Source organism: Grus americana, chromosome 8, assembly GCF_028858705.1.
Source record: "Grus americana isolate bGruAme1 chromosome 8, bGruAme1.mat, whole genome shotgun sequence".
In the NCBI taxonomy this organism is placed as follows: Eukaryota; Metazoa; Chordata; class Aves; order Gruiformes; family Gruidae; genus Grus; species Grus americana.
Genome location: NC_072859.1, coordinates 24,677,350 through 24,686,944, shown reverse-complemented (window position 1 = coordinate 24,686,944; position 9,595 = coordinate 24,677,350).

Below are 9,595 nucleotides of genomic sequence, written 5' to 3'. Positions count from 1 at the left end.
ATAAGCATCTGTAGCTCTGTTCCCTGCTCTGACCTGCAGCCCAGCCATACGGAAGCTGAGGCTGGTGATACTCAACAAAAAGGCATCTGCATCCCCTTCAAGGCATCTGCTCCACTGCTGCCTCCCTGCACACGGTGTGCAGGAGCGAGGAGGCTGGCAGGGCAGGCAGCAAGTGCTGCCTTCTTCCATGGAAAGATGGTAAACGTGGGCTCAGATTCCTGAGCTCCTTTTCTGCTTCGTGTAAAAACTGGCATTTAGATATTCCAGGTAAAAAGCTCTTCCAGTTGTGAGCAGACATTACTGTGCATACATTCTGCTCATGAATAACATCTTGCAGTTACCCTGCTCAAACTTTTTAACCAAAGTTATGATTTTTTGGGGAGGTTATGATTTGCGTGGGGACAGTGAACTAATTGGCACCACACACTCATCCTGCAGCATGCTCCACACCAGCAGGACCAACTAGTTGAGGACTTAGGTAAATATTCTGTAGGTTTGTATAGATGAGCTGGATTTTTAATAACATCAGAGTTTTGACACACTCCAGGAAGCCACATTAAAAACCAACCCTTATCTCCCAGGGATCTTGGGGAAAATATTCAGTCTGTGAACAGTCACAGCCCAGCTTGTGCTACAGCTTCACAGTTGTAATTACAGAATTCTGGTTTAAAAAGTGCTGTTATTATAAAGCTGTATTTTCAGTACTTACAACATTGTGAAAAATGATCCCTCAGATTTAAACTTCTTTCTTTTGTTCTTAGCCAAAAAGCAATTTTACTTTTTTTTTCTTTTACTTTTTCAATTCCTTAGTATGGAAAAAAGGATCTGAATCTTGCGCCGGTGTCCAATTTATGCTAGCTGAGAATCAAGCTCTGTGTTTTGAGGCTTGAAAAAAAATTATGCAGCTTTATTTAACTTTATGTTACTGCATCGTTACACAAGAACTTAATACAGTTTGGATTCAGGGAACAAGTCTGGCATTTAGCTAGCTTCTGTGAGCAATGTCTTCAGAGGAAAATGAGAAGATACACTCAAGTTATTTATATTTGTAATTACCATTAATCTGTATTACTAATGAGGGTTTTGATCCTGAAAATGGATCCATAAACATGGACTCCTGCACCACTATGGAGCTGTGATATGCACAGAGGCCCATAGGAAAAATTTCCACTGAAATATATTCTACGCTGATAATTTAGACCCTAAAATAACTTTGAACATCTGATTTAACTTTGTCTGTATTGCTCATCCCTAAGAGTAATAGGGGACACCTCCTTTTTTTTTTTAATTAATATTAGAACAAAATTTGAGATTGTTACGGGCTATCACAGTGCTGTACCTTCTCATTGCAAATGCTGTTCTAAATACTGAAGTCTAAATTAAATTAATATGTACAATCCTGAACCTACAGAGTTGATTAGACGCACTTAACTTTATGCATACAGATTTCAATAGGATTACCAATAATACATAAAGTCAAGGGTACGTGTAAATTCCACCAGGAGTAGTGCCTCTGACTGTAAGCCTGCTGGATTCTTACAATATCAACCTACAATTCTTAAAACAAGGGACCCCCTCACTCATCATTATGTCCCCTAGCTGCTCTTTTATCAAATAAGATTGAGAGATAATGAATTATAGCAGCAACTACAGAAGGCATGGGGCAAAACTGGCAGCACATTGGGATGCCATGATGGTGCGTTGCATTTCTTGGGAACCGCCCTGCTGTGATGCTGTGGGTCCCCCGAAAAGTGACACCCTGAGAAAGTGCCAAAATTCTGCAGGTGTGGGACCAGGTTCTGAAGTCCCTGGCACCGTCACTTCTGCTAGACCCAGGCCATCCCTTGCATCCTTTCATCTGCAGTATGGGTGGAGGAGGGGAAACGGACAAAACAATCAATTAATTAAATACAAATAAACTTTTTATCACAATTAGGCTTCAACATGGCTATCGCTTCCAGCGAGGTGTGGGTGGCTGGCTGGCGTGTGTAATCTCCATGCCCTCTGCTGGCTACAGCAGCGTGTCTCAGCAGCGTGCCACCACCACCCTGCCCTCACAGCTGGGAGAAGGACCACTCCTCCCCTCCTGGGAGAAGATGCTGGGAAGAGCTGCCAGTGGCGGTAGTCCCCACTGTCCAAATGTTTTTGTCTCCTGGTTTTGTCAGAGCCATGGCCCTAGTTCAAGCATCAGTAAGCTGGTGGTTACGCTCCAGGAGGACAGGAGCTTGAAGCCTCTGCAGTCAGCTATGTCTCGCTCTCTGATGCAGTTAGCAAGCACATCCGAGGTGAAGGTTGACCTATGAGTTTGGGAGAATTATTCTGGTCTTAGCATCTGATCTGTGCTTTACTCTAGTGATTGGGGTAAGGATTGTCCCGTAGCTTAGGAGAGCCAATATGGGATCTCTTTGTCTTCTGAGCCATCTGTGGCTGCCCTCTGCCAGTCCCCTCTCTCTTGCAGAGGAAGAATCTGGCAGAGGCAGGGTTGAAATCATACTATCTGCCAGAAGTTTGAAATTTAGAGCTGGCGTACTCTCAGTGACTAGTCCTCCCGGAATGAGAAAACAGTCCTTTAAATGACTTGTTGACTCATAGGACTGGTAGTGAGAAAATTTCCTTCAGCCTAGAAACATTTTCTATGGCTGATGGATACGTGTGTCCCTTTTTCATCATCACCATCACCTAGACCTCTTCCAAAATCTGCTGAGCAACACAGAAGAGCAAGGAGCACCTCCTGGTTCTCCTTCTCAGGGCATGCTGCAAGATGCCACTTTACTTTTAAATCTTTCTCATCAACAAATGGTGGAGACCATGCCCAGGATTTTGCAAACGAGTGCTAGGTGTCCTTTATAAACCATTGTCCTGCAGTACTATTTCCTATATGACCTTCCCCTCAGAATATGCCTTCTCCAAAAAGGAGGTTGCAGACTGGGTGGCAGATGCCTCATAAGTAACTATATCAACCGTTTCAGGAACACTGCTCACAAGTGAACATCAACCATATTATCATTTCCAAAGCTGACACCTGACCCAGATGCTTAGGATAAGATATCCAGAGCCCTAAATGAGGCATTTCTGGGACACACTGCTCCTGAAGAAAGTTCTCTCCAAAACCCTGGTAGCCGAAGCTGTGTGATTTAAGCACGTGCGGCATGCAACATCCTTTCCTATCGATTATTTCTAACGTTTGCTGTTACAGCACTGGACACTTGTTTTCTGTACAAGCATCCACTCTTTTTTCAGGGCTTTTTGAATCCCTCTCTGAGCAATATCCTGTTGCTATGAGTTCCACAGGCTAATGGTGTGGAAAAATATTTCTCTGTGACAAGAGCTACACCTGTCCAACCCCCCTTCTGTGCACCATCCATCACGCTGACAGCATAGGTAACTTGCCCGGGATCATGTCAAAGCGTGAAATAGCTATAAAGGCAAAGCATATGTGTTTGTCATTTTTGTCATTAATGGGATCAAGTAAAACTAAGGCAAAGCTATTGAACTGTGCCTCGGAACCTGGGGGAAGCTGGAGCCACGTCCGAGAGCAGCTCAGAGCGGTGGCTTCTGGTTTGGCCCATGGAAAGCGAACAGGGTGAGCAAGACTTTGTTTCTTCCTATTTATTTCTTTGCGTTTGCTGTGACTGCACCTCAGGGAACGTGTTGGGTTTGCTTTCGGGGCCCAAGCAGGCTGCACAGCCTGGTGCAGGGGCAGCACTACCTCCACAGCCTGGAGGGACACGGGGCTGCACCCACCTGAGACGTGGGGCTCAGCGGGGAACCCCGGTTCAGCGGGGGACTGGAAACAACCCCCACTTTCCCTTTTTAGCCAGGCAAGCAAACCTGAGCAGGACAGATCTAGTGAGCTTTTAAGGCAGCTCTCTGGTGTGATTAGTTAGAGCCTAACATGAGATAAAATCAATCGGAAACTCGTGTGAGTTAGGGCTGCTCTCATCACTCAGAGTTTGCAGCAGCCAAGTGCAGCATGATGGTTATTAATATCTGCTACAGATATATACGCTGAAATGGGGCTTTACAGTAAAAAGAAAGACAAGTTGCTGTTTCCTAAGAACACACAGGTTGCAGATCTAATTCAGAGCCGTGCTGAGCACCCCGCACATCTGTAGTAATAGGAACTGGCTGTTCTTCGAATACATACTGGTGCCTGACATGCAGGTGCATTCGCTCACGATACTACGTAACACAGAGGGACGCTGTTTAGGAGTTCAAAGTGCTGAGTATTATGATGTTTGTGGTCCTGCCCAGGAACTGTATTAGATATTAGCCAGCTCACACGCCATGGGTGGGTTAAGATAAGCCTATGCTTTGTGCTTCTTTCAAAGGAAATTGTTTCACGCCGATGCAGTGAGTCCTGCGTAAGGCTGGACCTCAGCATCAGCCGTAGTGCTCACTACTGTGACTGCTGTGCTAATTCCCATGCTGCGATACGAACGGGATTGCACCATAAACCCACACACCTTAGCCGCGCTGATGGCCAGGCCTATGTAATAGCCCAATACGTTGGTGCTAATGATCCAGTGTTTATGGTGGCCCACAGCACCGTTGTCATGCCAACAAGATGGTATTCCTCCCTAGAAAAAAATAATAATAACCAAATAAATAAATACTTTCTTTCCCTAGACTGATCTGTCTGTTGGAGGTTAAATCTGAAGGGGGGAAATCCAGGATGAAATAAAAAACCAGCTTCTGTTCCGATGAGAACAGAGTGAAACATCTTTCGCCTTCTCCATCCCCTCTGCCCTTTGCAGAAGACTCTGCAAAACCTCCTCTCCAGCAAAGCAAACCCCTCCTGCGGCAGCGCAGGGGAGCAGGAATTTCTGCCCAATCGGTCCCTCCCTGGGGATTTGGGTCAGGTTGGGAACTTCCACGCTGAATCCCCATATCCTGGTCCCACAGCAGAGTGGCTCCAGCAGAGCCACGGCGCAAGGAAAGCCTGTCCCTATTGCTGCCATGTTGCATATGAGCAGCCTGCCTCGCCTGCCTTCTGCTCAGCCCCAGCACATCTGCTGCCCCAGCAGAGATTTTGGACTCTGACGTACCCATCGGGGTACTCGCAGGAGGGAGGGTGCTGCTATGGTCCCAATTGAGCCTCGTTCCTCCTTGGGATCCTCCCTTCCCTTTCTGACAGGGTGATGTGCTCCAGAGCTCCAGCTCTTCCTTAGCTCAGTCACCAAACCCGGCTTCAGAGACCATTTTTGCAATCTCTTCTCACAACTTTGGGTAATTTTTTGTTTCATACTGAGATAGACTCCTGCTGCTGATTTCCAGGACTTTGTGCCTGGTTCTCACTATTTCCCTCCTGGGAAATTACTCATCTTCCTCCGAGAAACACATGTCTTCTTTCTACAGGTCTTTTTCACGAGTCACTTCTCACTTGCATTTCCAATCCCTTTTTCTTGCCCCTCTCTTGTCCTTTAATCCAGCTCACATTACTCTAGCAGTAAATTATTTAAAACAGGCAAATACGTGCAACAAGCTAGCTTCCTGTCAGACATGAGCCTGTTCAGAAACTGATACACTCAAAATTTCTTTATCTTGTCCCAGCTTTCTCTTTAGCTGGCTTTTTCTGCCATCCAGTCCCAGTGCCCCACATCTCACCACCCTTCAGATGCCTGCTTTGATTGTTGGAGGAACATCTCACTGCATCTGCAGTTTTCCTATGGACCTCAACCCTCCCAAGGAATCAATAAGGCAGAATTTACTGGAATTCACAAAATGATTCAGATAATAAGAATAGCTTGAATTTTAACAGCAAATGAAAGCAATAAACCTTGGAAGGGGCATAAACCCTTACACTACAGGTTGGACCAGTAGCTGGCTTGAAGAGGAAACTGGCCCAGGGAACGCCTTGTCCTGCCAGTGTAGTTTCCTCTTGCAAAGTTTCTTGCATGCCAGCCGTGCCCTCTGGCAGTGTCCCTACCAGCAGGGGCAAGACATGGATTAGGTGAGCTCTAGGTCTCTTCCATCTCCAGACTCCTGTGGTTTTGAATCTAGTCAAAATTGAAGGGAATGAGGGATACTCAGGATTCAAAAATTCAATGACAACACCCCAAATTAGGCACTTCAGAGTTGAGAGCCATCACCTGCACACACCATCTCACCCACTTTCCTCTGTTAGCACTGGGACAGTGAGTTAGCTAAGGCAGACACACCAATTCCCATGTGCCTGCAAAGCACCACGCGTAGCTAGTGAGGCTGTAAGGGAGTCTGTATTAATTTCTCCCTGTTGTATGTGAAGTATGTGAAAGGCCACTTCTTCCAGTCCTGTGTTCTTAGGCTGGTTTCCAGGAGACTGCTTTCCATCCCTCCTTCCATCAGTCCATCGAGCCACCTATGCATAGTATTGTTCTCCCTCCCTTAAGGCTGTGCCAGTGAGAAACTGTCATAGGGTTTGACCAAGAGATGTTAAATAGACCTGACAATTGTGTGGTCTTGTAGGAAATCTTGAGCTTCAGTAGCATCTGGGTCTTTCTCCCATTGATGTTCTTGAAGCTGAGACAGGTTCAAATTGTCCTGGAGATGTTCAGGGTCTCTCTTTCATGTCCTCAGAGTGCATGGGTAGTTGACCCTGCTGAGTAATTTCATCTCATTAGACAGAAATGCATGTCCATTGAGATAAGGATGAGCTGTCTTCCATAAGGAGCAATAGGTTTGAAATCAGATGTCAGTTGGTCTTTCTCTTACAGGTTCAATTGGTGTGATCCCCCCCCCCACCGAAATCCTACAGGGATATATTTCAGTGGGCTAATTATAAATTCCCTCTGTCTTGCATTAGCTGGATACAGCATGCCTGGTGGCATGAACCTCCCCTCCTTCATTCGTGTTGTGCACCTCTCTTGCTGCAGGCAAAAGTAATTTCCCCAGCCTGGAAATGTGATTTAATTTGACCTTGTTCACACAGGTTCTGCATCTTTTACATTCCCACCCCCAATGATAAAACAGGATCAGAGGAAATTGCTATGATTCACAGTGATGCTCTGCCTCAGCCTCCAATTCTTCTTGTTCCTTCCTCTCCCCCGTCCCCTGCTCTGCCTACCCACCACAGCTGTTTTCCTTACAGGGTACTACTGACTGTAGGTGGAGGATGTAAGAGGGATGTGAAGATCTGAAACCACACACTTGTGTCACATCTCCACCGCCGGCAGAAGCAAACTGCTTGTCTTTGCTTATGAGCCGCTTCGGGAGGGAAAGAAAAAGAAATGGAGAGTGAGAGTGAAGAGGGAATATTAACAGAAACAAGGGGAGTGCTCTAGCACTCTGTTTCTCAACTGTTTTTGTAGCAGAGCCTTACTGGAAAGAATCGCCCGTGGTCCCTGCCTGACGGGATCCGTCCTTCAGCCCTCCGCTGCCGGCCCCGAGGCTGCTGTGGGGTGCTCACCTGCACCTTCCCACTGCCCAGGGGCTCCTGCCCCATGGCCTTACCCTCTGTACCACCAGCTCTTCTTCCAGTGCTGCTGAGATGGTGAGAATAAATTGTCTAACATAAATACCTCAGCCTTGGGCTCACCAACGGTCCCATTTAGAGGAGCATCTGCAGAGATCCTTGCACTCTGCCTGCACGAGTTTAGAAGATCTTATTTGTGGGACTCCCTCCCCGAGGTTTTCTGTTTGATCCTCAGCAGTGAAACTTAACAGTGACCTTCTCTAGTGAAGACTGTCTCTTCAGCTGTGCCAGAGTAGTATTTATAATACAGTTGCTACTTTGCAGAATCCCAAAGCATTCAAGATGCTTGGAGAGCACGCTCTGGCTGCGCGTCAGCTGCCTCCACCAGTAAACTCGGGCATGGGAACAGCAAGCCATTTTACACCAGCTCACAAAAGCCATAAACCATGACAAGAAACACTGGCTATCTGTAGCAATAAGCTGCAGAGCGCTATGGAAGCATGCTTACAATATTTTCCCAGTAATGGGGATGGCATCAATTGTCAGCGAAGCAGACAATCTGGCTGCATGTGTCATTCAGACTTGGTAATGCTCTGCTTCTCGTCTGCTGGCTTTCCCTTTTGTTCTGAACTGTTACTAGAGCCTTGGAAATTCTGCTGGGTCCAGTGCCAAATTGTGTGGATCCTTTCCCTCCAATTACAGAAGTTTTTAATCTTATTTTAGGTGTGTGGGACTATTATTCTTTACAGCAAGTTTCTGAAGGGGCTGAGAAATGTTTGAGATCCCTTAAGAAGAGATCAGAGCTATATTCAATATTTCAATAGCTTTATCTGTAGAAGGTCATACCTGCTCTCTCTGTCCCTACTTCGGCAATTCACATCAAATGGAGAATGGTCTAAACAGGACATATGCAACCCCAGCTTGTAATGAGGTAAGCTTTGCCAGACAGGAAGGACCCCGAGCAGTCTGTAAAGGACTGGTAGCTGCAATGGTTGAGCTTTTGCACTGAGAAGAGAGTGCGAAGGGGCAGGACAGAGGAGGAGAATATGTCCTCTTACCAGTACTCTGCAAAGTTGGGAAAAATCTGCCAGAGCTGGAGACCACAGTGGATAAAGGAGAAAGCACTCGCATTAATGTTTTGCCCCCAGTTTGTACAGACTGAGGAAGAGGAGGGGGCTTTTGGCCTGGGGAAGCTGGGTAAGGTCCTCCAGGTAGTAGACTTTAAGGCCAGAAGGTTCAATTCCAAGCATGGGGTGGGTTGTCTGCATGTTGACAGGCTGAGCAGTGAGTCAGTCCAACGGTCTGGAGGAGGGAGGGCTGTGCTTGCTCTCCATCAGCTCGAGCCTTTCTCTGTCAGCCAAAGCAGGATGCCTTGTTCCCCGGAGCCCCCAAATGGTGGCTGGTGCCTCTCACGTGGAGACAAAGGTCCACCTGAAGCAGCCTGGTCTGAAAACCTACCAGCCTGGCTTTAAGAAGAGGCAGTAGGAGCTCATTCCCAGTGAAGTGAATGTTTGCAGAGCGCAGTGCAAGACTGCCCGTGACTCAGTGAGATCCAAGCGCTGCCCACTGCCAAGTAATGTTTTTGTGAGTAAGAGACTCATAGAAGCCATCCGTGGTTTCTATTCATTTTCCACCACCCCCCCAGGCAGCTTGTGTGAGGCTGAGCAAGTCGCTTGCTCTCTCTGGCTGCATCTAAACTCATCTTCATTATTGCACATTTTGGCTCGCTTTCATTCTCTCCTCTTCTACCGTGAGCTTGCCTCCATCCCTCATCTTCGAGCAGGAATGAGCATGCTGATGCTGCCCTCCATCCTCTGGCTGTCTCTTGTCTATTTAAACTGTAATGTTTTAGGAGCAGGGACATTAACCCTCATCTGGATTAGCATCGCTCTAATGTAAATAATATTAGTTACATTATAGATGTTTCTGTAATTAGAGTTCCTATTTCTATAGGCATTTAAACACCTCGTCTCCTCATTTGACAGTTATGTTATTTGATTTGTGTTCTCCTGATGTGGAGATCAGTACAGAAACCTTTTTATCTCTTCCGATGAACGGGTTTAGACTATGATTGGATTTGATTTTTTTAGCATTGTGTGTAGGGAGGAGCCCACAGATACTGGTACAATTGGCATAAGGTGGGATACTGCCACAGAATTTGAATGGAGGTTAAATAACGTGGGAAGAAGCAGGGTTTTAATC